This window comes from Somniosus microcephalus, chromosome 2 (genome assembly GCF_052327205.1).
Source record: "Somniosus microcephalus isolate GS21.2 chromosome 2, FLI_Smic_1.0, whole genome shotgun sequence".
Classification (NCBI taxonomy): domain Eukaryota; kingdom Metazoa; phylum Chordata; class Chondrichthyes; order Squaliformes; family Somniosidae; genus Somniosus; species Somniosus microcephalus.
The window spans coordinates 116,628,855-116,654,934 of record NC_140988.1 but is presented as its reverse complement, the minus strand read 5'-3'; the positions used below and the strand labels follow the sequence as shown (position 1 = coordinate 116,654,934).

Here is a 26,080-nt window from a genome sequence, read left to right as displayed (position 1 = left end):
AGTCAAATGAAGGCACCTCCATGACCTTGGAAGTTCTCAGCAGGCTCATCTTGGCAATTAAACTGGGATGTGCCCATCACAGAATATTGGTGCCTTACATATCTGCATCTGTAAGTTCTGCCACTCTATTAAAGTGCTTACCATTTAGGTTACACTTCTTGCATTTTTCTGCTCAAGGTTGCCTTCCAAGGCCATCTGCAGTCTCCTCAGTTGAAAGTCACCAGCCTTCCACCATCCTTGCTGCAGCCATTGGGAAGGCAATTCGTAGGAGCAATTGAATCATAAAAATTTACAGCACATCTGCTAATGTAACCCCACTATTTAGCTAATGTAACCCCACTATTTAAAAAGGGTGGTAGAGAGAAAACGGGGAATTATAGACCGGTAAGCCTGACATCGGTAGTGTGGAAAATGCTAGAGTCCATTATAAAAGATGTAATAGCAGGGTACTTGGAAAACTGTGACAGGATTGGACAAAGTCAACATGGATTTACAAAAGGTAAATCATGCTTGACTAATCTACTGGAATTTTTTGAGGATGTAACTGGTAGAATAGATAAGGGACAACCAGTGGATGTGGTGGACTTTCAGAAGGCTTTCGATAAGGTCCCGCATAAGAGATTAGCGTGTAAAGTTAAAGCACATGGGATTGGGGGTAAGGTACTGACTTGGATAGAGAACTGGTTGGCAGACAAGCAAAGAGTTGGAATAAACCGGTCCTTTTCCGAGTGGCAGGCAGTGACTAGTGGAGTACCACAGGGATCGGTGCTAGGACCCCAGCTATTCACAATATATATATAAATGATCTAGACGAGGGAACTAGATGTAATATCTCCAAGCTTGCAGACGACACAAAGCTGGATGGGCGTGTGTGCTGTGAGGAGGATGCAGAGAAACTCCAGTATGATTTGGACAGGTTGGGTGATTGGGCAGATGCATGGCAAATGCAGTATAATGTGGATAAATGCGAGGTTATCCACTTCAGTGGCAAAACCAGGAAGACATTATTATCTGAATAATAATAATAATCAACTTTATTGTCATTGTTAGTGCACAAGTGCAGTACAACGAAATGTAGGCTTGCGGCTCCCGAGAGTGTACATTTAGATTAAGACATTTAAACATTCAACATTCATTTGGCTTGTAATACATTAACATAAACATAATAAAGTGCATTGGCAGATGTGCAGGCTTTAGAGTTTATTTGTGGAGTTCAGTAGGATGACAGCCCTGGGAAAGAAGCTGTTCCTAAATCTGGTCGTTCGGGTGCGAATGCATCTGTAGCGTCTCCCAGATGGCAGGAGGGCGAACAGACTGTGGCTGGGGTGGGTAGGGTCTTTGATGATGGTCCTTGACCTCCGTAAACAGCGTTTCTGGTATATGTGCTCTATGGTCGGTAGCCGGGTGCCGGTAATGCGTTGGGCAGTTTTGACTACCCGCTGCAGGACTTTCCGGTCATAGTAGCTACAGCTGCCATACCATACTGTGATACAGTTTGTCAGGATGCTCTCTATTGTGCAGCGGTAAAAGTTAGAGAGGATCAGGGGTGACCGGTTACATCCCTTCAGCCTCCTTAGGAAATATAGGTGCTGCTGGGCCTTCTTCACCAGAGAGGAGGTATTGAGGGACCAGGAGAGGTCTTCCGTGATGTGGACTCCGAGGAACTTAAAGCTGTCCACCCTTTCCACCACAGCCCCATGGATGTGGATGGGGGTGTGACTTCCGCCTTTAGACTTCCTGACATCCACAATGATTTCTTTGGTTTTCTTGATGTTGAGGGCCAGGTTGTTATCGGCGCACCACTTCACGAGATGCTGGACCTCCTCCCTGTAGGCTGACTCATCGTTGTTGGTGATCTGGCCTACCACCGTGGTATCATCCGCAAACTTGATGATGGTGTTGGAACCATGAACAGCCACACAGTCGTGGGTGAAGAGGGAGTAGAGGAGGGGGCTCAGCACACATCCTTGTGGGGCCCCCCGTGTTCAGGGTCAGGGGCGGGGAGGTGTGGTTACCTAATTTGACAGACTGGGGTCTGTTAGGAAGTCCAGGGTCCAGTTGCAGAGGGAAGTGTTCAGGCCAAGAGTGTGGAGTTTGGTGGCCAGCTTGTTGGGGCCGATAGTGTTGAATGCTGAGCTGTAGTCTATGAACAGCATTCTGATGTAGGTCTCTTTACCGTCTAAGTGATTCAGTGCAGAGTGTAGAGCAGTTGTGATTGCATCCTCCGTTGATCTGTTTGCACGATAGGCAAACTGGTGTTGGTCAAGAGAGGCGGGAACACTGGCTTTGATGTGAGCCAGGACCAGTCTCTCGAAACACTTCATTATGATGGGTGTGAGTGCGACAGGTCGATAGTCGTTCAGACACGTCACAGCCATTTGCTTTGGCACAGGAATAATGGTAGCGGTCTTGAAGCATGTAGGGACTACTGCCTGGGCCAATGACCGATTGAAGATGGCGGTGAAGACATCAGCCAGCTGATCAGCACATTCCTTGAGTACCCGTCCAGGGATGCTATCAGGTCCAGCAGCCTTACGTGTGTTCACTCCGCGTAGAACACCCCTTATGTCGGAGGTCGACAGAGTGAGCACCTGGTCTTCCGGGGGTGGCAAGGCTTTGGTAGCCGGCTCCCTGTTGTCCCTGTCAAAGCGAGCGTAGAAGTTGTTAAGCTCCTCCGGAAGGGAGGCATCGCTGACCGGGGGGCTGGTGTTTTTACTCTTGTAGTCAGTGAGTGACTGGATGCCTTGCCACATGCGCCGGGGGTCCGAGTTGTTGTGGAAATGATCCTCTATCCGCAGTGTCTGTTTCCTTTTGGCAGTCCTGATACCCTTTTTTAGGTTGGTCCTAGCTGCACTGTAAGCCGCCGCGTCGCCAGATTTAAATGCTGCGTCGCGTGCTTTCAACAGCGAGCGGACCTCCCCGTTCATCCAGGGTTTCTGGTTGGGGTATGTCCTGATATTTTTATGGGCCGTGACAACCTCGACGCAACTGATAATGTAGAACAGCACTGTGGATGCGTATTCCTCGATGTCATTATGGGCAAACATGCTCCAATCAGTGCATTCGAAGCAATCCTGAAGCTCCGAGACTGCCCCCTCTGGCCATACTTTCACTGATCTCACTGATGATTTCACTCTTTTGATGAGCGGTTTGTATGCCGGGGCTAGAAACAGGGAGAGGTGGTCAGACTTCCCAAGGAAATAGATTGGGAAAAGGGGAAATGCAACGAGACTTGGGTGTCCTTGTGCACCAGTCGCTGAAGGTAAGCATGCAGGTGCAGCAGGCGGTTAAGAAGGCAAATGGTATGTTGGCCTTCATAGCGAGAGGATTTGAGTACAGGAGCAAGGATGTCCTGCTGCAGTTGTACAGGGCCTTGGTGAGACCACACCTTGAGTATTGTGTGCAGTTTTGGTCACCTTATCTGAGGAAGGATGTTCTTGCCATGGAGAGAGTGCAGCAAAGATTCACCAGACTGATACCTGGGATGGCAGGAATGACGTATGAGGTGAGATTGGGTCGATTAGGCTTATACTCGCTGGAGTTTAGAAGAATGAGAGGGGATCTCATTGAAACTTCTAAAATTCTAACAGGACTAGACAGACTAGATGCAGGATGTTCCCGATGGCCGGGGAGTCCAGAACCAGGGGTCACAGTCTAAGGATAAGGGGCAAGCCATTGAGGACTGAGATGAGGAGGCATTTCTTCACCCAGAGAGTGGTGAACCTGTGGAATTCTCTACCACACAAGGCAGTTGAGGCCAATTCATTAAATATATTCAAGAAGGAGTTGGATATATTTCTTGAGGCTAAAGGGATCAAGGGATATGGGGAGAAAGCAGGGACAGGGTACTGAATTTGGATGATCAGCCATGATCTCATTAAATGGTGGAGCGGGTTCGAGGGGCCAAATGGCCTACTCCTGCTCCTATCTTCTATGTTTCTAGAAGCAGGCCATTCGGCCCATTGTGTCTGTGCCGGCTGAAAAAGAGCTATCCAGCTTAATCCCACTTTCCAGCTTTTAGTCCAAAGCCCTGTAGCTTACATCACTTTCAAGGCAGGCACTAAGGGATTGCAGAAGATAATTCGTTTATATTTGTATATGCATTATGTAATGATTGAATTCATAAAATTGGAATTGCATTTTCTAGTGGTTTTTATTTCTGTGTTGTCGGAAAGGTGGTGATGGGTGATGGCAAGGGCTGTTCCCTCATAATGGGCAAGTTGTGCAACATGCAGCATACTACTACGAATCTTGATACCTGCTCAGCTGAGCACTGCAGGGCTCCTCTAGAGCGGTCCAGACAGCGGCATCGTTGCTTGAGGACACCGATGGTGTGCTCTATAATGTTCTTTGTGGCAGCATCGCTCTCTTTGTAGGCCTGCTGTGCACGTGTGCGTGGGTTTTGGACCAGAGCCATGGCGTGAATGGATAATTTTGTTGCCCAGTAGCCAGCCTTTGACTTGCAGTGGTGGGTCAAATATAAGTGGCACAGAGGACTGCAACAGAATGAAGGAAACGTGACTGCTGCAAGGATAGTGGGCATTCACCTGCATGATGCGCTGCCTGTGGTCACACACCAGCTGCACATTGAGGGAGTGTAATCCTTTTTGGTTCATGACAATGGCTGAGTTCACATAAGGTGCAAGCAAGGCAATGTACGTGCAGTCAATGGCACCCTACATTATGGGGAAGCCTGCAATCCATGCAAACCCTCATGCTCGCTCCACCTGCTTGTCTCTGGGAAGAGGGAATGAGATGAAACTGTTTTTCTGTATATCGAGAGCCTCAGTAACGTCCCTTATGCAGCAGTGCACTGCAAACTGTCAGATGTTGCTTATATCTCCAGCAGCAGACTGGAAGGAGCCAGGCGCATAAAAGTTAAAAGCCACGGTCACCTTGACAGCCACAATGCTGTCTTTGCCCTGCTTTGAAGTTGCAGTTGTAGCTGCAGCAGTTGGCAAATTTCAGTCACGATCTCTCTTGTGAAGTGAAGCAGTCTCATGCATTGGTTGTCGCTCAATTTGAGGTAAGAGAATTGCTCCCTAAAGACGCTCGGTATATGGTCTCCTGCTGAGAGCCCTTCTAGTGTAACGCTGATTTGAGTCATGACCTGCCATTTTGGACATCGCGGTTCCAATCAATGTCCTCTCTTAAACACGCACAGCTGAACATGCATTTAGCTGCACGAGGGATCCCCCCCACCAATGATATTTAAAGGGATACATCCAACGTGCAGTTAAGTTGATTATTTCTCTTGTACTGGCTCTTGCAGAGTTTGTATGAATACTGGGTTGCTGGAAGACATTTATAAAGTTGGTAAAGTGTGCAGGGAATGCTGCTGGATGTTGGGAAGGCGTTGGCTCCTACTGGAAGGCCTCTGAGTACACCACTTACTCCCAGTCATGGGTGCTCAAGTTGCAGTGCCTCTTGCGCTGCAGCATGACAGAGAGTTGGAACACAGGTAGTAAAGACAAGCTGCTCGCAGAGGATGGAGGAGGAGAGCTCTCAGCAGGAGGCCTTTCCCACCATGGGTCTTCAGGGAGCATTTCTCCTACCTGCACCTAAACCAGGAACAGTGTATTCAGCGGCTCAGCTTCACCAAGGAGGTGGTCACAGAACTCTGTCACCTTTTGCAACCAAACCTGCAGCCTCAGAGCAGGGCGACGATGGCTCTGCCAGTGGCCCTCAAGTTGACCGTGGCTCTGAATTTTCCAGGCTGGAACAGCTGACATAGCGAACTTCTTGCCATCCATCGCAGAGGTCACATACCTCTGTACTCTAGGAGAAGAGACTTCATTGTATTCTCTTTAAACAGGACGTTGGGAAGGAGTTGGCTGCTACTGGAAGGCCTCTGAGTACACCATGGGGGCTCTACTTGCAGTCTCTCTAAACAGAGAGAAGCAGGAGGAGCTTGTACGTGGCTTTGCGAGGATATTGGCTTCCCCATGGTGCAGGGTGCCATCGACTGCACACGTGGTTTTGCGAGCGCCCCATATCAATGCTGAGATGTACTGTAACCGCAAAGGGTACCACTTACTTAATGTGCAGTTGGTATGCAACCATGCTCAGGACATCATGATGGTGAATGCCTGATATCCTAGGCAGCAGTCCTGATGCCTTCATCCTGCGCCAGTCCGCTGTGCCAGTAATCTTAGAGCCACCACGTCGAACCTGAGAGTGGCTGTTAGGTGACGAGGGCTATCCGCTCTACACTTGGTTGATGACTCGCCTCCACAACCCCACCACTTGTAGCCAGCAATCATATACTAACAGCTATGCTGCCATGAGGAACGTTATCAAGCAGACCATTGGGGTGCTCAAGCAACGGTTCTGCTGCCTTGACCATTCGGGAAGAGCTCTCTAGTACTCACCGGAGTGGGTGTCCTGATTTGTGGTGGTCTGCTGCATCCTCCACAACTTGCCCAGCATAGGGATGCTGCCCTTGCCACCACAGGTTCCGCGACCACCTCGGGAGGAGGAAGTGGGTGTGGATGAGAAAGAGAAGGAGGAGGAGGAGGAAGGGAGGAGTCAGCCTGCAAATCCCTGTTCTGGACGGGCTGTTCATGAGCGCATCAGACTCCGGTTCCCCTGAAAGAAACCCCAGATCCCCGTTGCTCAATACTTCCCCACCTTACCATCCCTCTGTCACGAAACATCACAACGCCACAATGCTGAAATAAAAGACACCACAAAATAAACATTCCAAACATAATTTATAAATGATTAATTCCAACACTACATAACAAAGTCAACTAATCACCCTTGTGCATTCCTTTAGTGCCTGTCTTGCATGTGCCTTTGCCTGTCCTATTGCTCCTGCGCAATGCTGCCCCAGTGGCTGCAGCATGGCTGGTGGAAGGCTGCTGACTTTCCGTGGGGGGCACTGCAGATGGCCTTGGAGGGTGTCTTCGAACAGCTCTGGGCCGAGAGGGCTTAGCTTTAGAATGCACCATCTCGGCCTGGGCTGTAGCAGTCTGGCCAGGCTGGCTGAAAGGCAGCAGCAAGGGCACTGGCGGAGTGGCAGAGGTGCGAGCAGGAATGCTGTCATCCTGAGAGAGGACAGCAGGTTTGTGCTCTGTGGAGCCACTGCCACTCTCCTGGGGCAGCGCCTCAGCAATCCTAGTAATCTGTGGGAGGACAGATTGATGGACTGCTGTGATGCCCTGAAAGCCCCTTTGAACGGGGCTATCCAGAGCCAAGATGGTAGCCGTTTGAGCTTGCAAGGCAGCAATCTGAGCTTCCACTACAGTACTCAGACATTTGGTGGAAGCTGTTAGTGCTGCAATGCAAGCTATGACATCGGCCATGAAACGCTGCTTCATGGTGGGTTCCACAGGTGTACTGATAGTGGTGACCACACATTCCATGTTACATAAGAACATAAGAAATAGGAGCTGGAGTAGGCCATTTGGCACTTCGAGCCTGCTCCGCCATTCAACAAGATCATGGCTGACCTTCTACCTCAACTCCGCCTTCCTGAAAAGGATGGGCTCCAAGCTCCGTGCAAAGCCCTATGCCAAGTTGGTACTGGACTCTTCCATGCTCCTTGACATTATGTGCAGGCATTCTGGCAGACTGTCCAGTGCATCAAGCATTTGGTCATGTACACGTATCAGCCTTCTTCTGTAGCCTGGCCCAATAAAGTCCACATCTGACTCCTCTGCAGCAGAACTAGTGTGCAACTTCACAATCTCGCGAGCGGGCATCTGCGCTATTCTTTCCTCCCACCTTGGCTCCTGCGCACTTGTGCGCAGTGTCTCATCACGTCCAAATCCCTCTTATCCTAACCTCTAAAATACGCGCAATGTCAGTGCCTGAGCTGGTGGATGTGAGTGTAAGATCGAGTGATGGTGTCTTTTTCCTCTTTACTCTCTCCTTCCTCTGACTGGGAAGGTTCCAGTTCTTGGATATCTGAAATGGGGGACAAGGGCTGTGTTGTGGTGAAGGCAGAGGAGAAAGTAAGAATGTATGCTTACACCATCGGCAGCTTGTGAGTCAGAAGAGATTGATGGATGAGGGAGAAGTGGGATGACAGAAAGAGGATTAGGTATGCAGGTACCATCATCATCAATCCCTCCAGCCCTGCCAGTGGCCACGGCCTCAGCAATGCCACATCCCATGATGGGCAACACTGTCTCCTCCGTGGGCATTAAAAAATGCGGGTGCGCTAGTCCTCTTCCAGTTCTTCCCTGCTGCCTTCTGTTATGTGCCACCTTCTCATGCAATATTTTTGGTTGATGTGGTTGTCATGATTTAATAGCTACCAGAGCGTGCGAGCTGTGAGTTGTGGATTCAAGGCTTGCAACAGTGCCAGTTGTGAGGATGAGGTAAAGCATATGAATTGAAGGGTTGAGTACTCATTGATAGAGATTGTTGGTGGATGGGTAATGGGGGTGTAGAGAATTGAGCAGTGGATGAGGCTAGTGGTGCAGTTGGTAGGATATGCCATTTGAGGTTGAACTCGCTCACCTTGACAACTCGTGTCAGATTGTTAAAATGTTTCCTGCACTGCATCCAGGTTCTTAGAGCAACACTCCTGGCATTGACCTTAGCCACTACTTCTTCCCACTGCCTCCTGAGCATATGTCTGGAGGGCCACCTACCCCGCCTGTAAATACAGATCTCTCCCCTTCTGTCTTCCTCTTGCGCCAAGACTTCCATTGCATTATCTGAAAACCTTGGTGTTCGCTCTCTCACATGTTCAGCCATTCCTCAAAATATCACAGCCCAGAATCACTTTACAAAAAAACTCCCACCACTTCTTGCAGCCGCAATGCACCCCCTGTTTAAGAGGTACAGGCTGCCTTTGAGTAGTGATATTGAGCCCCCTGCTGATGCATGCAGCTACTCAACAATGCGCAGAGCGCTGGCTGCATGCAGAAATCATTTAAAACAGTAGGCAGCATCAATTTAACGTGCTGCCTGCAACACAATGAATCGGCGTGAGTTAACCGCATACCGTGATCCCTAAACCCATTTTTGGAGGTTAGCCAATTTAACCCCCATTTAGTTTTAGCACCACAGGAACCCGTGCTTTTATTTAAAGGCCTAATGATTTATAGATTGCTGGAAAATAAATCATGCTGCAGAAAAATAGTAAGGGTAAGTAGTTGGGTGTGTTTTTTAGTAAATGACTTTATAGTTATGCCACAGTTGAATCATTCAGCTCCTTTTATAAGGATATTGCTTTCATAATCCAATAGTTGAAAAATCTTTTTTCATCTGGGAAGAGAGTAGATTAAGAAGAGCTGTGCATCATTTTCATCAGAACATCATCACATTCAAATATTAGAATGAGTGATTCATCTCATTCCATTCTTTACAAGCAAATGAGGAAAGGTTTGCTAAACACTTTTTTCCATTGAATTCAGTGTATCTTTCATCACAACCTCCTTTCGGACACAATGGCCTAGAATTTGCTCATCGGCTGGTATCTCAATTTTTATATTTTTGATGGGCTCCCGGCTGTATTCCTGCCAGTGCCGGGAAGTCTACTTTTGGGGTGCCAGTTGAATAAGGCTGCTGCAGAGCTCAGGCGCCTGCAGTATCGGTGCAGTGCCAGCTGCTGCCGGAGCACTTTTCTTACAAAAATATAAAAATTCACAGGTATCAAGACTGTAATTGATCGCCATGATTATGCACAGTTCCTTGGTGGTGGTAGTGGTGGGTGAGGGAGGTTTTAATCCACCACCGTAGCAACATTGGATGCCAGGAACAAGCTGGCATTCTTGGTGTCCAGCGTTGCTATGGCGGTAATGACAAGAAACGTATTGTATGAAATTATCCAATTGTTAACACATCATTTGAATATGCCTACTCATTGTTGGGCAGAAGTATTCAATGGCTGCCATCACTTCCAATGGAAAATTCCAGAAGTGTTTGTGACCTGTAGGGAGCCATCAGAATGGCTCCCTGCCCACCCCAGTACTGGCCAAAATCTAGGCCAATGTTTTACAGTGAAAGGGGTCATTATATAGTGAGAAGTTAATATGCACCTAATACTGGCAGCCCTTGCCAACAGATGCAGCAATATCCATCTATCTGGCACATTTGCAAATTTCTAGAGTTTTGGAGAATTTTTGTTTGTAGGGCACAAAGTATCTTGATTGATCCAAGTCTCTCATTCCTTAAACTAATTCTATGTAAAACTAATTTTGCACTAGATGTATCTGGTTTCTCCACTAAGATGCAACCACTACACATGCAACCGCTTCATTTTTTCAAAAAACATTCAAACTGCTTTTGGCAGCCCTGTTGCTTTTCTCAGTCATGCAGCTATATATATACCTTAGTAACATAGTAAGTACACAAAAAAAACTCTCAAAGAAATTATTAAACATAGCCTTCAACTTACCACTTGAAACTTGGAAAACAACTTTTCTCTACATAGACCTACCCATTGCTCTGGTGCCTGATGATAGGGAATCTGTCCTGAGTTTGGCAGACAGTGGAGTAGGATTCCTAGAATCTAGAAGCATTGGGGCCTTTGGGTGTGGGAGCATTGGAAGGGGGAGCACTGAGAGATATCCTAGAATCTGGAAGCAGGGAGAATGAGGCCCAGCAGTCTGAATGCACTAGAAGGGAGGTTCCTGAGTCTGGGTGTACTGGAAAATGGTTCAGAGTTTGATAGCACTTTAAATGGGGTGCTGGAGTCTAGGAGCACTGGGAGATCGATCTTGAGGTGTGGCAGTACTGGAAAATTGACTACCATGATCAAGGAGTGCATGGGGGTGAGGTCCAGCAGCATTTGGAAGGGGGCAGGTCTGGCAACATTGAGGAAGGCTGGGGTTTAGCAGCATTGAGGAGATGCCAGGGTCTGGGACAATTAAGAGGGGCCAGGATCTGATATCTATTGAGGGTGGGTGATGGCCTAGCAGCATTGGGCATGGAGGAGTCTGACAGCATTTAGGGGAAGGAAAGCAGCACCCATTTCATTCTAGGCCCTTGGGCAACCCTCACTGTGTTCCTGGGTTGTCAGCCCAGTTCCTGGCTTGAAGTCAGTTCTAAGCATGAACGGCACTTAAATATTGTCATTTCTGCTTGTACAATTATTCTACAACTAACAGAGCTATAATTAATGGCAATGCTTATAATTGGATAAGATGAATGATATAATTAGCCTGCTCTGCCTAACTGAGAAGTTTTCAAAATTCAATTAATTGATCTTTTAAAGAAAAAAAACACTGAAATAAGGCAGAATTCCCCTTTAGTACTATACTGGGCCAGAAGGGGGCAGAAAATAAGGTGGGGACTTGTTCTGGCAGATCCCCATTTATTTTTGCATCTGACATTTTTGTCATTGCTGCATGAGTAACATTAGATATAAATATTGCGTTTATGAAACAGGGGACCAGTATTGCTAATTGCTACAGTTAAGGTGGAAGGAAACTTAAGTGCTGGGTAAAATCCTTACTTGGCAACTATTTTTCATTTCACTTTCAGTTTTTCCGACTGACGACTACCTCAACATCTTCCATCAGCTGTGTGATTCCATTGTTGCCACCCCTCTCTCCCATTCTAAAGAGGCCATTTTGGGATTTCCACCAACAATAGCCCTGGACATGTGTTTCTTAGAGGAAGTAGGAGGAGAGGAGAAACTGAGTGAGCTAAGGTGGTCAGGCGCCATAGGAGGCATCTGGTACCCAGCTACTAATGCCCTCACTCTACAGTGAAGGTGCTCCTACCTCCAGCTGATCCAAGAGCAGCTTAACAAGGAAAGCCTTTTGTGTTACATGCTGCAACTCAACATGTAGTGCACCATAGGCAGTGCTACTGTAGGCACTGCACTCCCAGTGACTGTGAAAGTTACCGCTGCTCTCAGTTTATATGCTACAGTTTCATTTCTAGCTACCTTTCGGGACATTAATAATAATACTCAATTGGCTGAGCAATGATGCATCAAGCAAGTCACAGATACTTTGTTTTCTTGAGCAACCCTTCCCCAAGGACAAACTAGCAACAACATGTTAGGGCCTGCACTTTTCCTGAGTAGCAGGATTCTCCAAAGTACAAGGGGGGAGAAATTTACTACCTTATCGGCACCCGTTTGCGCCACTATCCTGGCAAAAAATGGCGGCTGGTCCTTGCCCTGGAGATGCAAATGACGTGCACGGCGACATAACATCTCACTCTGTGAACTTCGACCTTAGCGCTGAGTTTAGTGCAGGGTCCTAAGCTTGCTCTGAAAAGCAAGCTTCCAGTAGACTGTCAGCACTTCTTAAAGGGACACACACATCTTTCAGGTAAGTTTGCATTTAAGCTTTAGGACTGGATTTTTTTTTATTTTATTGAAGTAGTGGTTTCATGCAATACATGTTAAAAGTTTGTAAAGTGTGCAGGGAATGCTGCTGGATGCTTTCAAAGCCTCGGATGGTAAAGGAAGGCTTCTGAGAAGACAGAAAATGCTGGAAATACTCACCAGGTCAGGCAGCATCCTTAGGGAAAGAAACAGAGTTCATGTCTCAGGTTGAAATGCTGCCTGACTTGCTGAGTATTTCCAGCATTTTATGCTTTTATTTAAGATTTACAGCATCCGCTCGCAGGGGGAAGAGGAAGATATAGAAGAGGAAGAAACAGAAGAGGAGGAAGCAGAAGGAAGGATCAACCCAGACAGCCCCTTCTGGCCGATGTATCTGGGATGGAATTATCCGCCAGCGGTACCAGTGACTACAACCCCAATTGCCCTTTCAACATTTGTCCCGCACCTTACTTTCACTCTGTTACTAACCATCACAGCATCCTCTTGGCCACAATGCTGCAATAAAAGCCACCTCAAAGCAAACTTTCCAATCCAACTTCATACATCTATCCATCCAATATGGCATCAAGATATCAACTCATCACCTTTATGCATTCTCTTAGTGACTGTCTTTTGTGTGCCTTTGCCTGTCCTACTGATGTCATGCAGTGCTGTCTCAGTGGCTGCAGCATGGCTGGTGGACGGCTGCTGACTTTCAGTGGGGCAAATGGACTTGCTGGTCAACCTTGAGGAGCTGGTGGCTGGGAGTGTCAATCAAGTGATGGTGTTTCTTCTTCACTCTCCTCTCCCTCTTCTTGGTCAACCACTGGCTAGGCAGGCTGCATTTCTTGGATGTGTGAAATGAGGAAGGCACAAGGGTGGAGCTTTGGTGAGGGGAGGACAGGAATGCAAGAGGCCCATGCGAGGAGGATAACAGGATACCAGCATCTTGTATCCTTTCAGCCCCTTCATTGGCCAAGGGCTCAGCCATGCCCCTGCCAAGCCCCTGCCAAGAATAGCCAGCACAAAGAAACATAGAAGATAGGAGCAGGAGTAGGCCATTCGGCCCCTCGAGCCCACTCCGCCATTTGTTGAGATCATGGCTGATCATCCAAATTCAGTACTCTGTCCCTGCCTTCTCCCCATATCCCTTGATCCTTTTAGCCTCAAGAAATATATCCAACTCCTTCTTGAATATATTTAATGAATTGGCCTCAACTGCCCTGTGTGGCAGAGAATTCCACAGGTTCACCACTCTCTGGGTGAAGAAATTCCTCCTCATCTCAGTCCTAAATGGCTTACCCCTTATCCTTAGACTGTGACCCCTGGTTCTGGACTCCCCTGCCATCGGGAACATCCTTCCTGCATCTAGTCTGTCTAGTCCTGTTAGAATTTTATAAGTTTCAATGAGAGCCCCTCTCATTCTTCTAAACTCTAAGAATACAAGCACAATCGACCCAATCTCTCTTCATATGTCATTCCTGCCATCCCAGGTATCAGCCTGGTGAATCTTTGCTGCACTCTCTCCATGGCAAGAACAGCTTTCCTCAGATAAGGCGAACAAATCTGCACACAATACTCAAGGTGTGGTCTCACCAAGGCCCTGTACAACTGCAGCAAGACATCCTTGCTCCTGTACTCGAATCCTCTCGCTATGAAGGCCGACATACCATTTGCCTTCTTAACCGCCTGCTGCACCTGCATGCTTACCTTCAGTGTCTGGTACACATGGACACCCAGGTCTCGTTGCACTTCCCCTTTTCCCAATCTATTGCCGTTCAGATAATAATCTGTCTTCCTATTTGTGCCACCAAAGTGGATAACCTCGCATTTATCCATATTATACTGCATTTGCCATGCATCTGCCCAATCACCCAACCTGTCCAAATCATACTGGAGTTTCTCTGCATCCTCCTCATAGCACACATGCCCACCCAGCTTTGTGTCATCTGCAAACTTGGAGATATTACCTCTAGTTCCTTCGTCTAGATCATTTATATATATTGTGAATAGCTGGGGTCCTAGCACCGATCCCTGCGGTACTCCACTAGTCACTGCCTGCCACTCAGAAAAAGACCCGTTTATTCCAACTCTTTGCTTCCTGTCTGCCAACCAGTTCACTATCCAAGACAGTACCTTACCCCCAATCCCATGTGCTTTAACTTTGTATGCTAATCTCTTATGTGGGACCTTAGCGAAAGCCTTCTGAAAGTCCAAATACACCATATCCACTGGTTCTGCCTTATCTATTCTACCAGTTACATCCTCAAAAAATTCCAGTAGATTAGTCAAGCATGATTTACCTTTTGTAAATCCATGTAAAGCACTGTCTCCTCCAAGGGGGTGAGGTGAAGCTAGGAATGGGAGGTGTGCCCAGTGTTTGGTACAGATTGTTGGTAGGTGAGTGGGGGTAAGGGGGGAGTCATGCATTGAGAAGTGTGTGAGACTAGTGGTGCAGTTGGTAGGAGACGGCTTTTGAAAATGCATTCACTGACCTTGACCACTGGTCTGATGTCATGAAGCTTCTTTGGGCACTGGAGCCAGGTCATGTGGGTAACATTGCCGGAAGTGATGTCCTTGGTGATGTGGTCCCACATCGTTCATTCTGGAGGGCCTCCTGGCCCCTGTGGGTAGAGGACCTCTCTTGCAGCATTGACCCCCCTGCACAAAGCAGGAGTCCTGCTTGCGTGACCCTGGGTACACCTTCCCTGGCTTTTTGAGCCATTTGTGTTAGTGCTGAAGCATTTTTCCCATTTTTTAGGTGCAGGAGCCAGTTCAGCTTTAAGAGCTGAAGACTCCCATTTGGGAATTCTTTTTAACTTTAATTTTTTATTAGAAGGCAGTTGAGCTGTAAGGGCTAAAAACTGCCTATTTTTAAATGATGATTTTTCCTTTAAGAGACCGAACTTCTTTCTGAAATCACAGCCTTGCTTTAAGAGAAGGCTGTTCTTGCTGCAATAATGCTATGGCCACGCTTCATTGGGGCCTCCTGTCAGGACGGTCACCACCAGAATGGTGTTGCACAGTAAGTTTAGTGTTGGGTTAATGTTCATTAGCCACCAGCGCCAATTTACTGGTCCTGCCAGCGCCACCATTTTCGGCGGCCGGTTTTTCCTGATATGATTCCTTGGCCTAGAAATTCGATAAGACCCAATTTTAGCCCTGTGCGCCTGGTGCAATCAGGGTGGGTGGATATTTAAAATGGTGGCCGGGCGGTTCACGCTGCATTCCCACCTGACGCCATTTTAACTCGGCAAAAAAAATTGTTTCGTTAGGCAACCTACGTAGGCCGGCCCCTACTACATGCAAAAGTTGTGACCCGATAATGTCAGTGGCATCACAACATGATTTTAACTCGCTCATAAGGAGGCCCTGTCCAGCTTGAAACCTGCCAGTAAAAACTGGTGGCTCACAGACTCACTGATGCTGTATAAAAGGGGCACGCAGCTGCAGCACAATGGGTCATTGGGTCTATGCTGCCTGGCTTGCTGGGGTGGGGTCTGCAGCTTGCAGATCACTTCTTTTACACTTTTCTTACCCTACTCTACTCAGAAATCTTTCTTCAATCATCATGGGTGGTATTATTGCCAGTCTTTTCTGGAAGGAGGAAGTGTTGGAGCAAAAGGTGAACAAGCTGCCTCGGAGCAGTGGCTCTCCGAAGACACCAGGTGATGGGGGGCGGGGGCTGATCGTAGGAGGCCATACCAAGCATACACAGTGTACAAGCCCAGAGTGACTTTCCTGGATCAGGTGGTCATTCTTTGTCTGTGTCTCTCAAAGTCAGCACAGCCCTCAACTTTTTCGCCACTGGCTCTTTCCATCCTGCCACAGTGAACTTCACCCTCATCTCCCAGTCTGCACTGAGGTCTTTGCCAAAGCTAACTGATCTGCAGGAGAGCAGACTGCAGAAGAGCAGTGGCGATTCAGTTCACCACTCTCTCCAAGGAGGTCACCTCTCTTGATGCTGGAGCCCAGAATCAGCATGGCAGTCGCTTGAACTCCCACCAAAGGGTGCAAACATGGAATCCTGTTGTGAGGACCTGGCTGCAGCATCCCTGGAGGTGGCTGGATTGTCCAGGATGGACTGCAGAGTGCTGCTGCCATGCAAGGTGACCCCACACAGGCTGGAAACAGACTCCTCCACCCTGTCAACTATAGTGGTGAAACTCCTTGGTTGTTTGTGTGATGCCAGCAGTTTTCTTTGCCATGGTTGGGCCCCTTAAGTTGTGATCTGTGTCCTCCTGAGTAGAGCTGGGAAAGGACCTTGTCCTCCAGTGAGTGCTCTACTGGACTGCTGCTCACGGGTCCTCAATGTGCAGACTTTTCTCTCAAATTCGCTATCAAACCCATATGGAGTGCTAATGCCTGAGCTGGTGTCTGGGTTGGATAGAACTCTTGATGGTGCACCCTTGAGAAGGCTATCCTTCAAGCCTGAAGGCTTTGTGTCTTAATGCGAGGAGTATTCGTAATAAGGTGGATGAATTAGCTGTGCAAATAGAGGTAAACGAATATGATTTGATTGGGATTACGGAAACATGGCTCCAGGGTGGCGAAGGCTGGGAACTCAACATCCAGGGGTATTCAATATTCAGGAAAGATAGGCAAAAAGGAAAGGGAGGTGGGGTAGCATTGCTGGTTAAAGAAGGGATTAACACAATTGTAAGGAAGGACATTAGCTCTGATGATGTGGAATCTGTATGGGTAGAACTGAGAAATACCAAGGGGCAGAAAACGTTAGTGGGAGTGGTATATAGACCTCCAAACAGTAATGCGGAGGTTGGGGATGGCATTTAAAGGGAAATTAGAGAAGCGTGCAATAAGGGCACAGCAGTCATCATGGGTGATTTTAATCAACATAGATTGGGCTAACCAAATTAGTAACAATTCTGTGGAGGAGGAATTCCTGGAGTGTTTAAGGGATGGTTTCCTGGACCAATTTGCCGAGGAACCAACCAGAGATCAGGCCATCTTAGACTGGGTATTATGTAACGAGAAAGGATTAATTAGCAATTTTGTTGTATGAGGCCCCTTGGGTCGGAGCAATCATAATATGATCAAATTCTTCATTAAGATGGAAAATGAAGCAGTCGACTCAGAGAATAGGGTCCTAAATTTAAATAAAGGAAACTACGATGGTCTGAGGCGCGAGTTGGGTAGGCTGGATTGGGGAATGTCACTCAAAGGGTTGATGGTGGATAGGCAATGGCAAACATTCAAAGACCGCATGGATGAACTACAGAATTTGTTCATCCCAATTTGGCATAAAAATAAAACAAAAAAGGTGACTCAACCGTGGCTAACAAGGGAAATTAGGGATAGCATAAGATCCAAGGAGAGGACATATAAATTGGCCAGAAAAAGCAGTAAACCTGAGGATTGGGAGCAGTTTAGGATTCAACAAAGGAGGACAAAGGGATTAATTAAGAAAGGGAAAATAGAATATGAGAGTAAGATTTCAGGGAACATAAAAACTGACTGTAAAAGCTTTTATAGATATGTGAAGAGAAAAAGATTGGTGAAGTCAAGCGTAGGTCCCTTGCAGTCAGAATCAGGGGAATTTATAATGGGGAACAAAGAAATGGTGGTAGAGAGAAAACTGGGAAATACAGACCGGTAAGCCTGACATCGGTAATGGGGAAAATGCTAGAGTCCATTATAAAAGATGTAATAGCAGAGCACTTGGAAAACAGTGACAGGATCGGACAAAGTCAACATGGATTTACAAAGGGTAAATCATGCTTGACTAATCTACTGGAATTTTTTGAGGATGTAACTGGTAGAATAGATAAGGGAGAACCAGTGGATGTGGTGTATTTGGACTTTCAGAAGGCTTTCGATAAGGTCCCGCATAAGAGATTAGCGTGTAAAGTTAAAGCACATGGGATTGGGGGTAAGGTACTGTCTTGGATAGAGAACTGGTTGGCAGACAGAAAGCAAAGAGTTGGAAGAAACTGGTCTTTTTCCGAGTGGCAGGCTGTGACTAGTGGGGTAACGCAGAGATCGGTGCTAGGACCCCAGTTATTCACAATTTATATTAATGATCTAGACGAGGGTACTAGAGGTAATCTCTCCAAGTTTGCAGATGACACAAAGCTGGGTGGGTGTGTGTACTGCGAGGATGAAGAAGAGAAACTCCAGTATGATTTGGACAGGTTGGGTGATTGGGCAGATGCATGGCAAATGCAGGATAATGTTGATAAATGCGACGTTATCCACTTTGGTGGCAAAAACAGGAAGGCAGATTATTATCTGAACGGCAATAGATTGGGAAAAGGGGAAGTACAACGAGACCTGGGTATCCTTGTGCACCAGTCGCTGAAGTTAAGCATGCAGCTGCAGCAGGCAGTTAAGAAGGCAGATGGTATGTTGGCCTTCATAGCGAGAGGGTTTGAGTACAGGAGCAAGGATGTCCTGCTGCATTTTTACAGGGCCTTGGTGAGACCACACCTTGAGTATTGTGTGCAGTTTTGACCACCTTAGCTGAGGAAGGATGTTCTTGCCATGGAGATAGTGCAGCGAAGATTCACCAGACTGATACCTGGGATGGCAGGAATGACGTATGAGGAGAGATTGGGTCAATTAGGCTTATATTCGCTAGAGTTTAGAAGAATGAGAGGGGATCTCATTGAAACTTATAAAATTCTAACAGGACTAGACAGACTAGATGCAGGAAGGATGTTCCCAATGGCTGGGGAGTCCAGAACCAGGGGTCACAGTCTAAGGATAAGGGGTAAGCCATTTAGGACTGAAATGAGGAGGAATTTCTTCACCCAGAGAGTGGTGAACCTGTGGAATTCTCTACCACAGAAGGCAGTAGAGGCCAATACATTAAATATATTCAAGAAGGACTTGGATATATTTCTTAAGGCTAAAGGGATCAAGGGATATGGGGAGAAAGCAGGGACAGGGTACTGAATTTGGATGATTAGCCATGATCTCATTAAATGGCAGAACAGGCTCGAGGGGCCGAATGGCCTACTCCTGCTATCTTCTATGTTTCTATGTTAACCTAGTGGTGGAGAAGAGGGACAAGAAATAGTAGCTGGACATTTGCAGGTGATAGTCTTGAGAATACAGCTTGAAGTTTTGCAGTTTGCGACCTGTCTGCTGATTTGAAGGAAGGATTGTAACTAGTATGCAGATACCCTGCAATGTTATGCTCCCAGGGTTATGCTTAATGAAGATATAACAAGGCAAATGAGCAACAAATTTATAGAAATAAACTAGAACTTTGGAAATATATTCTTAAATAAGTGCGTATTCATATAACACATTTAGGTGGGTTTCATTGTATATCAAGCTAAAAGACGCATTAAAGGAAAGATGCCAACATTTCCTGAATTTTCTGCTGCTGCCATCTGTTTAATCAGGCTGTGTTCATACAGAGCATAAATGTCAATAATTATAATAAATATCATCACCCTGTAGAAAACTAAGCTTGCTTGGAAAATAGCCATATGTTGCATTATGGTCTTCCACACAAGTACAAAGTCTACGCCAAACCACATGCCCCATTTTAATTTGACTAAATCTGCTTTAAGTTAAAAGTTATGTCGTCATTTGTTGTGCCAGGTAGAAGAGATGTTTTGTAAAGGTATATATAATAGTCATACTTACAGAAGTCTCATTCTCTCTGGTACAGTTAAGAGCAGTATTGCAGCGATTTGTGCTTGATTTTTAGTACTGTTTGCCATTAATACTACATGAATGTGGCACTAAAGTTCAAATATAATGGACATCATTTGTGATGGTTGCTTATACTTGAAAGGTAATGCATTATATTAGACAGAGATTTCTGCCTTTGCAGTGGCACTGTGTTAAAACACCAACACTTAGTGCCTTAGAACAAAGAACAACATAAATTTGATCCTCCTCAGCTCCCTGTCGCTTTGAGATCCATCAAGCAGAATAGCACCAAATGGAGGTTGTGGCATCTCATGGCGGGCGGGGGGGTGGTGGAGGGAATCAGAAGGGATAGTCGTGGCTGGACCAAGAATACTAGCTTGGGAGCAGACCATTTGCTCAGCCTTGGGCATCAGCCCAGGTGGGCAAAGAATAAAATATTAAAGAAAGGGGAAACTTACTCAAATAGGAAAATAGTGTATTAAAAAAGATTTCTGCCAGCCAAACCACTGAGTTAGTAGCTCATATCCTTAGGTACTAAAGCAATTGTAGACATTATTTTGTCTATATATCTTCTATCTATCTATCTATCGCTGCGTCTGTGGGCGGGACTAATCGTTTTCATCTCAGGGATCTGGCAGCCATTGCCTCAAGCTCAAAACCCCATTTACTTCTAGCTCAAAATCTGCTCATCCAACTTTGAAAAAGTTAGTATCTCTTTTAAAAATAACATAAGATTTACCAAAAACGTTTTATAAGTACTTTCACTTTCATCTTTCAAGGTATTAAAAGGTAGAAATGTTGCCCGGCAGCAGATTCACAGAGGGACACCGAGAGGCCCCAAAGCCTGGGACTCGATTTAAACCGCCCAGCCCAAAACAGCCCTGGCAAAGCCGGGCTCCCCCAGCTAGTGTATATAAAAACGTTCAAAATTCCGCTCATTAGCATCTCATTATCCACTCATTAGCAATAGTGACGTCGAGGTCGACCAATTGTACGGTCGAGCGACCCGACGGTCGACCAATCGCTGCGTGGCGGGGGCGGGTTCCTGGCGCGTGCGGGCGGGCCCTCCTAGAGTCGAGTGATGGGACGATTGACCAATCCTACGCTTCGGTGACCTGACGGTCGACCAATCGGTTCGTGTGTGGGCGGGCCTTATCGTTCTGAACCGAGGTGACTCGCCGCCGTCTTGATTCCAAACTTTTCATTTCTTTTTCCCACTTTCTGCGTCTTTAAAAAAAAAAAGTTGCTTTTAAAACACAGGCCTAGAAATTGGGTTGGTAGCGCCGGCGCTGAGCGCCTAAAGAGACCTAGAATTGGGGCGAAGCCCTATGTTGGGGCGGACGCTATGAAGATAGCGACAACTCAGATATTGACTATACATTTAGCGCCTGCGCTAAGTGTTTGCGTGCGCCCGCGAGCGCAAGCAGTTCATGACATCATTTCAGTGTGCAACGCCTTCTAGGATCGCCTGAGCGCATATTGGGTGGCGCCCGGAGCCTTAGCGCCCAGCGCTATTAGTGACAGTTCGAAGGAGGGCTAACAGGCCCTTCTCGGAGTAGGGGGGCGCTGTTTAAAGGGGACAGCTTTAGTGCAGAATCTTCTGCCACTTGGCCTGCTCATAGCGATCGTTGTTAGAGAGAGTTGGCGAGCTAATGTGGAGCGGAGTTCTGGGAATTTAGCTTTACAGTACTTGGGTCCTTCAAACCTGTCCGAAGCACTTGCAGCACTACACCTAAAAGCCTTTTGACCAATTGGCATTGGAATGAGAGTTTGTATGGAGGGCGACGGCATCATCGGCCAACACTGAAGGGGCAGAGAGACAGCGGGAGAGAGGGCGGGGATTGGCCAGAAGGAGGAGGGGCAATGGAGGTCGGCCAATCCGACGGGAAGCTGTGAGGGTCTTTAGGCAGCAGGTGACAAGCCTTGACATGTCGGAGGAGCAGTGTTTGGGAAGGCTCTGATTCTGCAGGGACATTGTTACTGATCTGTGCCACCTGTTTGGTCAGGATCTGCAGCCGCGTGAATGCTGCAGAACCTCTCTGTCCGTGATGGCTAAACTGACTGATGGCCTCCATTTTTATGCCAACGGATCCTTTCAGTCAGCCATTGGGGACATTGCGACTGTCGCTCAGGTTGCAGTCCACTGTTGCATCCGGCAAGTTACAGAAGCCCTTTATAGGCGAAGGCGTCAAATCATGACCTTCCTTCGGACCCTGCACAAGCAGGCGGAGGGCGCGCAGGGTGTCGCTTCTATTGCGGACTTCCCATGGTGCAGGGGTCGACTGACAGCACACACGTGGCTTTGAGGGCGCCATGCCATCATCCTTAGGACTTCCAAAACTGCAAGGGGTTGCACTTCCTCAACATGCAGCTGGCCTGTGACCCCTGCCAAATCATCATGGCAGTCACCGCGCATTTCCCAGGGTGCAGCCACCATGCCTTTATCCTGCGGTTGACCTCACTTTGTAACCTTTTTGAGGGGCTGCCTCGAAGACGAGGCTGGCTTACTGGGGACAAGGGCTATCCTCTCTGGCCATGCCTGATGACAACACTCCGTGTGGCCGACACCCCAGCAGAAGAGCTGATCAGCAGCGGCCACCAGGCGACCAGGCACAGTAAACAGCACACTATTGGTGTTGTCAAAAAGCGTTTCCAATGTCTGGAACATTCGGGGGGATCCCTGCAGTACTCGCCGCAGCAAGTGGCACACATCGTCGTCGTCTGCTGCATGCTCCATAACTTGGCGAATCGACGCACCCAGCCAATTCCAGCTGTCCCTCAACGACCAGCAGAGCAGGAGGAGGAGTATGAGGAGGAGGAGGAGGAGGAAGAGCAGGCGGATGAGGAGGAGGAGGAGGAAGATCAGGCGGAGGAGGAGCAGGAGGAAGATGGAAGGGCTGCTGAAAGTGGAAGGGCCATACGTCAGAGGCTCATCTGGACTCGTGTCGACACCCCTGTGGCGGAATGATGAGAGTCTTAACTCATGCGCACTTTGGATGTTTGAGGGCCTCTGAATGCCAGCATCACTGAAACTAGTCACATGCACCATGCCACATTGAAACTTCTGTTTATTGGCACAAAAGTCTTTCATTACAGCTAAACAACGTAATGTCAACAGAAACCATAATTTTCAAAATAACTGTGAACTGTTCGGCAAAGCCGCAAAACTCAACAAACCTTCTGCAAATATAACAACAGGTGAGGGTGTCCTTGAATTTGGACAAACAAACGTCTCAGCACCTCCCTCTACAACTGGCCCCTTGAGGGAGAACGACTTCTCTTTCGCGCCCGGCCCCTTCCCTCCCTGCTGCTTCTACGTAATTGGACCCCAGTGGCGGCCTCAAGGCTGGGGGATGCCTGCTGACTGTCTGGAAGCGCAGAAGCCCCTGAGGGACGGCCTGGCCAACCTCTGGGCTTGGAGGGTGCGGACGCAGGATGCTTGATGTGACCATGGCTGGAAGCAGTGTGGCCTGCAGGTGGTGGCAGCTGCAATGCAGGCGTCCCAGCGCTGGCATGTGCAGTGGTCTCCTGCCGAGAGAGGACACCTGCACCATGGTCGGACGACACACTGGCTATCTGAGGGGAGCGGCTCGGCTCATCCGCCACAATCGCATGCTCCACTGATTGCTGGCCTTGTATGGGACTGGAAGGGCCCGGGGTGATCCTAACTGATGCAGAGAGGGTGGCTACAGTGAGAGATCGCGTTGCGTCAATCTGGCTGTGGAGGAGCCCAGCAAGTGACTGCGTGGCAACAGTGAGGACCTGTGTGCCAGGTGCCAGTGCTTCGGAGAAGGCCTGGACAGTTCTTCCCATTGCTTCGGACAAGCCAGGTGCCGACCGCTCCACTGCCTCGGACAAGCCCTGCACAGACCTTTCCAGGGATTGTCCAAAGCCCTGAACAGTCCTTTCCATAGCCGACTCAAAGCCGTGGATAGTCCTCTCCATTGTTGGGCCGAAGCCCTGGATAGTCTTGTCCATTGTTGCCCCGAAGCCCTGGATAGACCTGTCCATTGTTGCCCCGAAGTCCAACATACTCTTAGCCAATGAATCTATTGACTCAGGCATCTTCTCGACTGCAGCCATCAGCTCCATGTGTCTGACCCGGGCCTGTTTGCTCATCTCAGCCAGGCAACGCACCTCATCTGCACTCTGTGCAGCAGTCATCACGACCTGCCTTGCCCTCCGGGGAGACGGTGGCCGAACTTGCCTGTCCCCCGTGCGTTGCTGCATGCCGCTTGGTCCGGCAACTGGTTCATCCTCAGAGCACCCCCCCCTCCCCTCCAGGGGACTACTATCCCCAGTCTGTAGATGTGTCAGCTCCCCGGATTCTGCAACGGCTGGTCCGGATTCCTCCTGGTCCTTGCCTCCGGTGGCACTGGCACTGGCAGCTTCAGCGCGTTGATCCCGAGTTGGTGCTGCTTCATCTGAAAGTGGGAGGTGGAAGAGTGGCTTTAGCAAAAGGACAGCTTTGCTGAAAGGCATGCCAGATTGCGGCAAGGCTCTGACATGGCTGCACACTGAGGATGCATGCTGGCGGGGGGACCAAGTGGAAGGCAACAGGTGAAAAAGGTGAGAGTCTTACCCTCGCTGTCGGTAATGGGGTCGGCAGATGCAGTGGTCACAGGACCAGACAGACGTCCTCCAAGTATCTGGTGCACTCTCTCCTCCAGATCCGTCAGAGTGACCACTTGTGGAGGTCCGGCACCGGTTCGACGCTGCTCCTTCCGGATCATCGCCAGCTTGGACTGCAGGGGAAAGAAGGGGAAGTTCTGTAACATGATGCCTTGAGAGATCATCGCATGCCCCCCATGGTGCAAGAGCCCTTACATGAGGCCTTGAGAGATCATCGCATGCCCCCCATGGTGCAAGAGCCCTTACATGAGGCCTTGAGACATCTGTCCATGTGTGTGCCCAGAAAGGGCCATGGGTGCATGCTGACAGATGGCCATTGGGGCATCATTGCAGCAGGGTGCCCGAAGTCAGCTGCAGATGGAAGGAATCAGAAGATTGCTAAACCATCACTCACCCTAACGATCCATGTGAGGTCGTTGAATTTCTTCCTGCACTGAACAGGGGTCCTGGTCGCCTTGCTGCTGGAGTTGACCCTCACAGCAACCTCCCTCCAAGATCGTCGGTAAGCCTTCTGATTCGGCCTCTTGCCATTATCCGGATACAGGACCTCTCGACGGCGTTCAACTGCAGCCACCAAGTGGTCCAGAGCCTCAGTGCTGAAGCGCTCTGCTCTCTGTCTAACCTTCTCCATGCTGAACAACTTTGTACCGCCAGACAAGGGCGAGCGCCGAATCTGAGGCCTACAGGGCGTTGGGTGTTGAAGCTCAAGCTGACTGACCCACCCCTTTAAGAGCCGGCCGGCGCCTGGAGGTCTCGTGGTTTCCCGTAATTGAGATCACCTGCGCTGCGCCCGTCCGCGTCGATATTGAGTAGCGCCTGAACTTTTGCGCCTTAGGAGCACCGTGCAACGGCTGAATTAGCGCCTCAATCCCCTTTGGGGGTGATGCAACCCAATATCTCGCCAGGCAGCAATAACTTTCGTCTGGCTACAAACTTAGCGCTCCGCCAGTTCTAACGCCTCAAGCGAGGCTATACCCAATTTCTAGGCCATATTGTTTTTAAAAAAAAAAAGTTAATTACTTTCTAAATCTTTTATCTAATCTCATTAATTTTCCTACATTTCCCCATTTTTGCAGGTAGACCTCGAAGCCTGGGCGTCTGTTGCCAGCCATGCTGGACCCTAGGCAATTGTTTTGTGGCAAGCTCCTCTCACCCCTCACCCCCCACCCCCCAGCTGGGCCCGATTCTGAACCAGCGGCCAGCCATCTTGGTAAAGGCTGGCTGGGCTCACTGCAAGCTCCTCGCGGTTCATTTCGGGGGGGGGGGGTGGGGGCGGCGGGGCTCGGGAGGGGAGGGGGAGCGGAGAGGGTTACCCCGGCAACCGGGCTCGCCAGCCGCAATCGGCCGATCAAAAGGCCCAGGCCCGGAGATCGGGAGAGGGGAGGAGGGTTACCAAGCCAACCGGGCCCGGCCAGCCGCGCCCGGCCTCGGGAGGGCGGGGCTCGGGCTCACCGGGGCGCTGCGCTCGTCATGTCAGTGCGTGGGGCAGCACGGAGCTCAGCGGAGCCATCGCCGGCAGCAGGGAGAGGGTCTGCTGGCTCCCCCACTCCCTTTCTCCCCCCCTCCTTCCCCCACCTCCCCCTT

General features: G+C 48.7%; 1 protein-coding gene and 1 pseudogene across 6 annotated transcripts in view; one reads left to right on the top strand and one right to left on the bottom strand.

Annotated features, from left to right (window-relative positions):
- spock3 (SPARC (osteonectin), cwcv and kazal like domains proteoglycan 3) overlaps positions 1 to 26,080 on the top strand; it is an 818,297-nt gene that overhangs the window by 320,518 nt on the left and 471,699 nt on the right. The gene's annotated exons all lie outside the window — the stretch shown is intronic.
- LOC147122907 (uncharacterized) lies at positions 6,753 to 7,607 on the bottom strand (annotated as a pseudogene).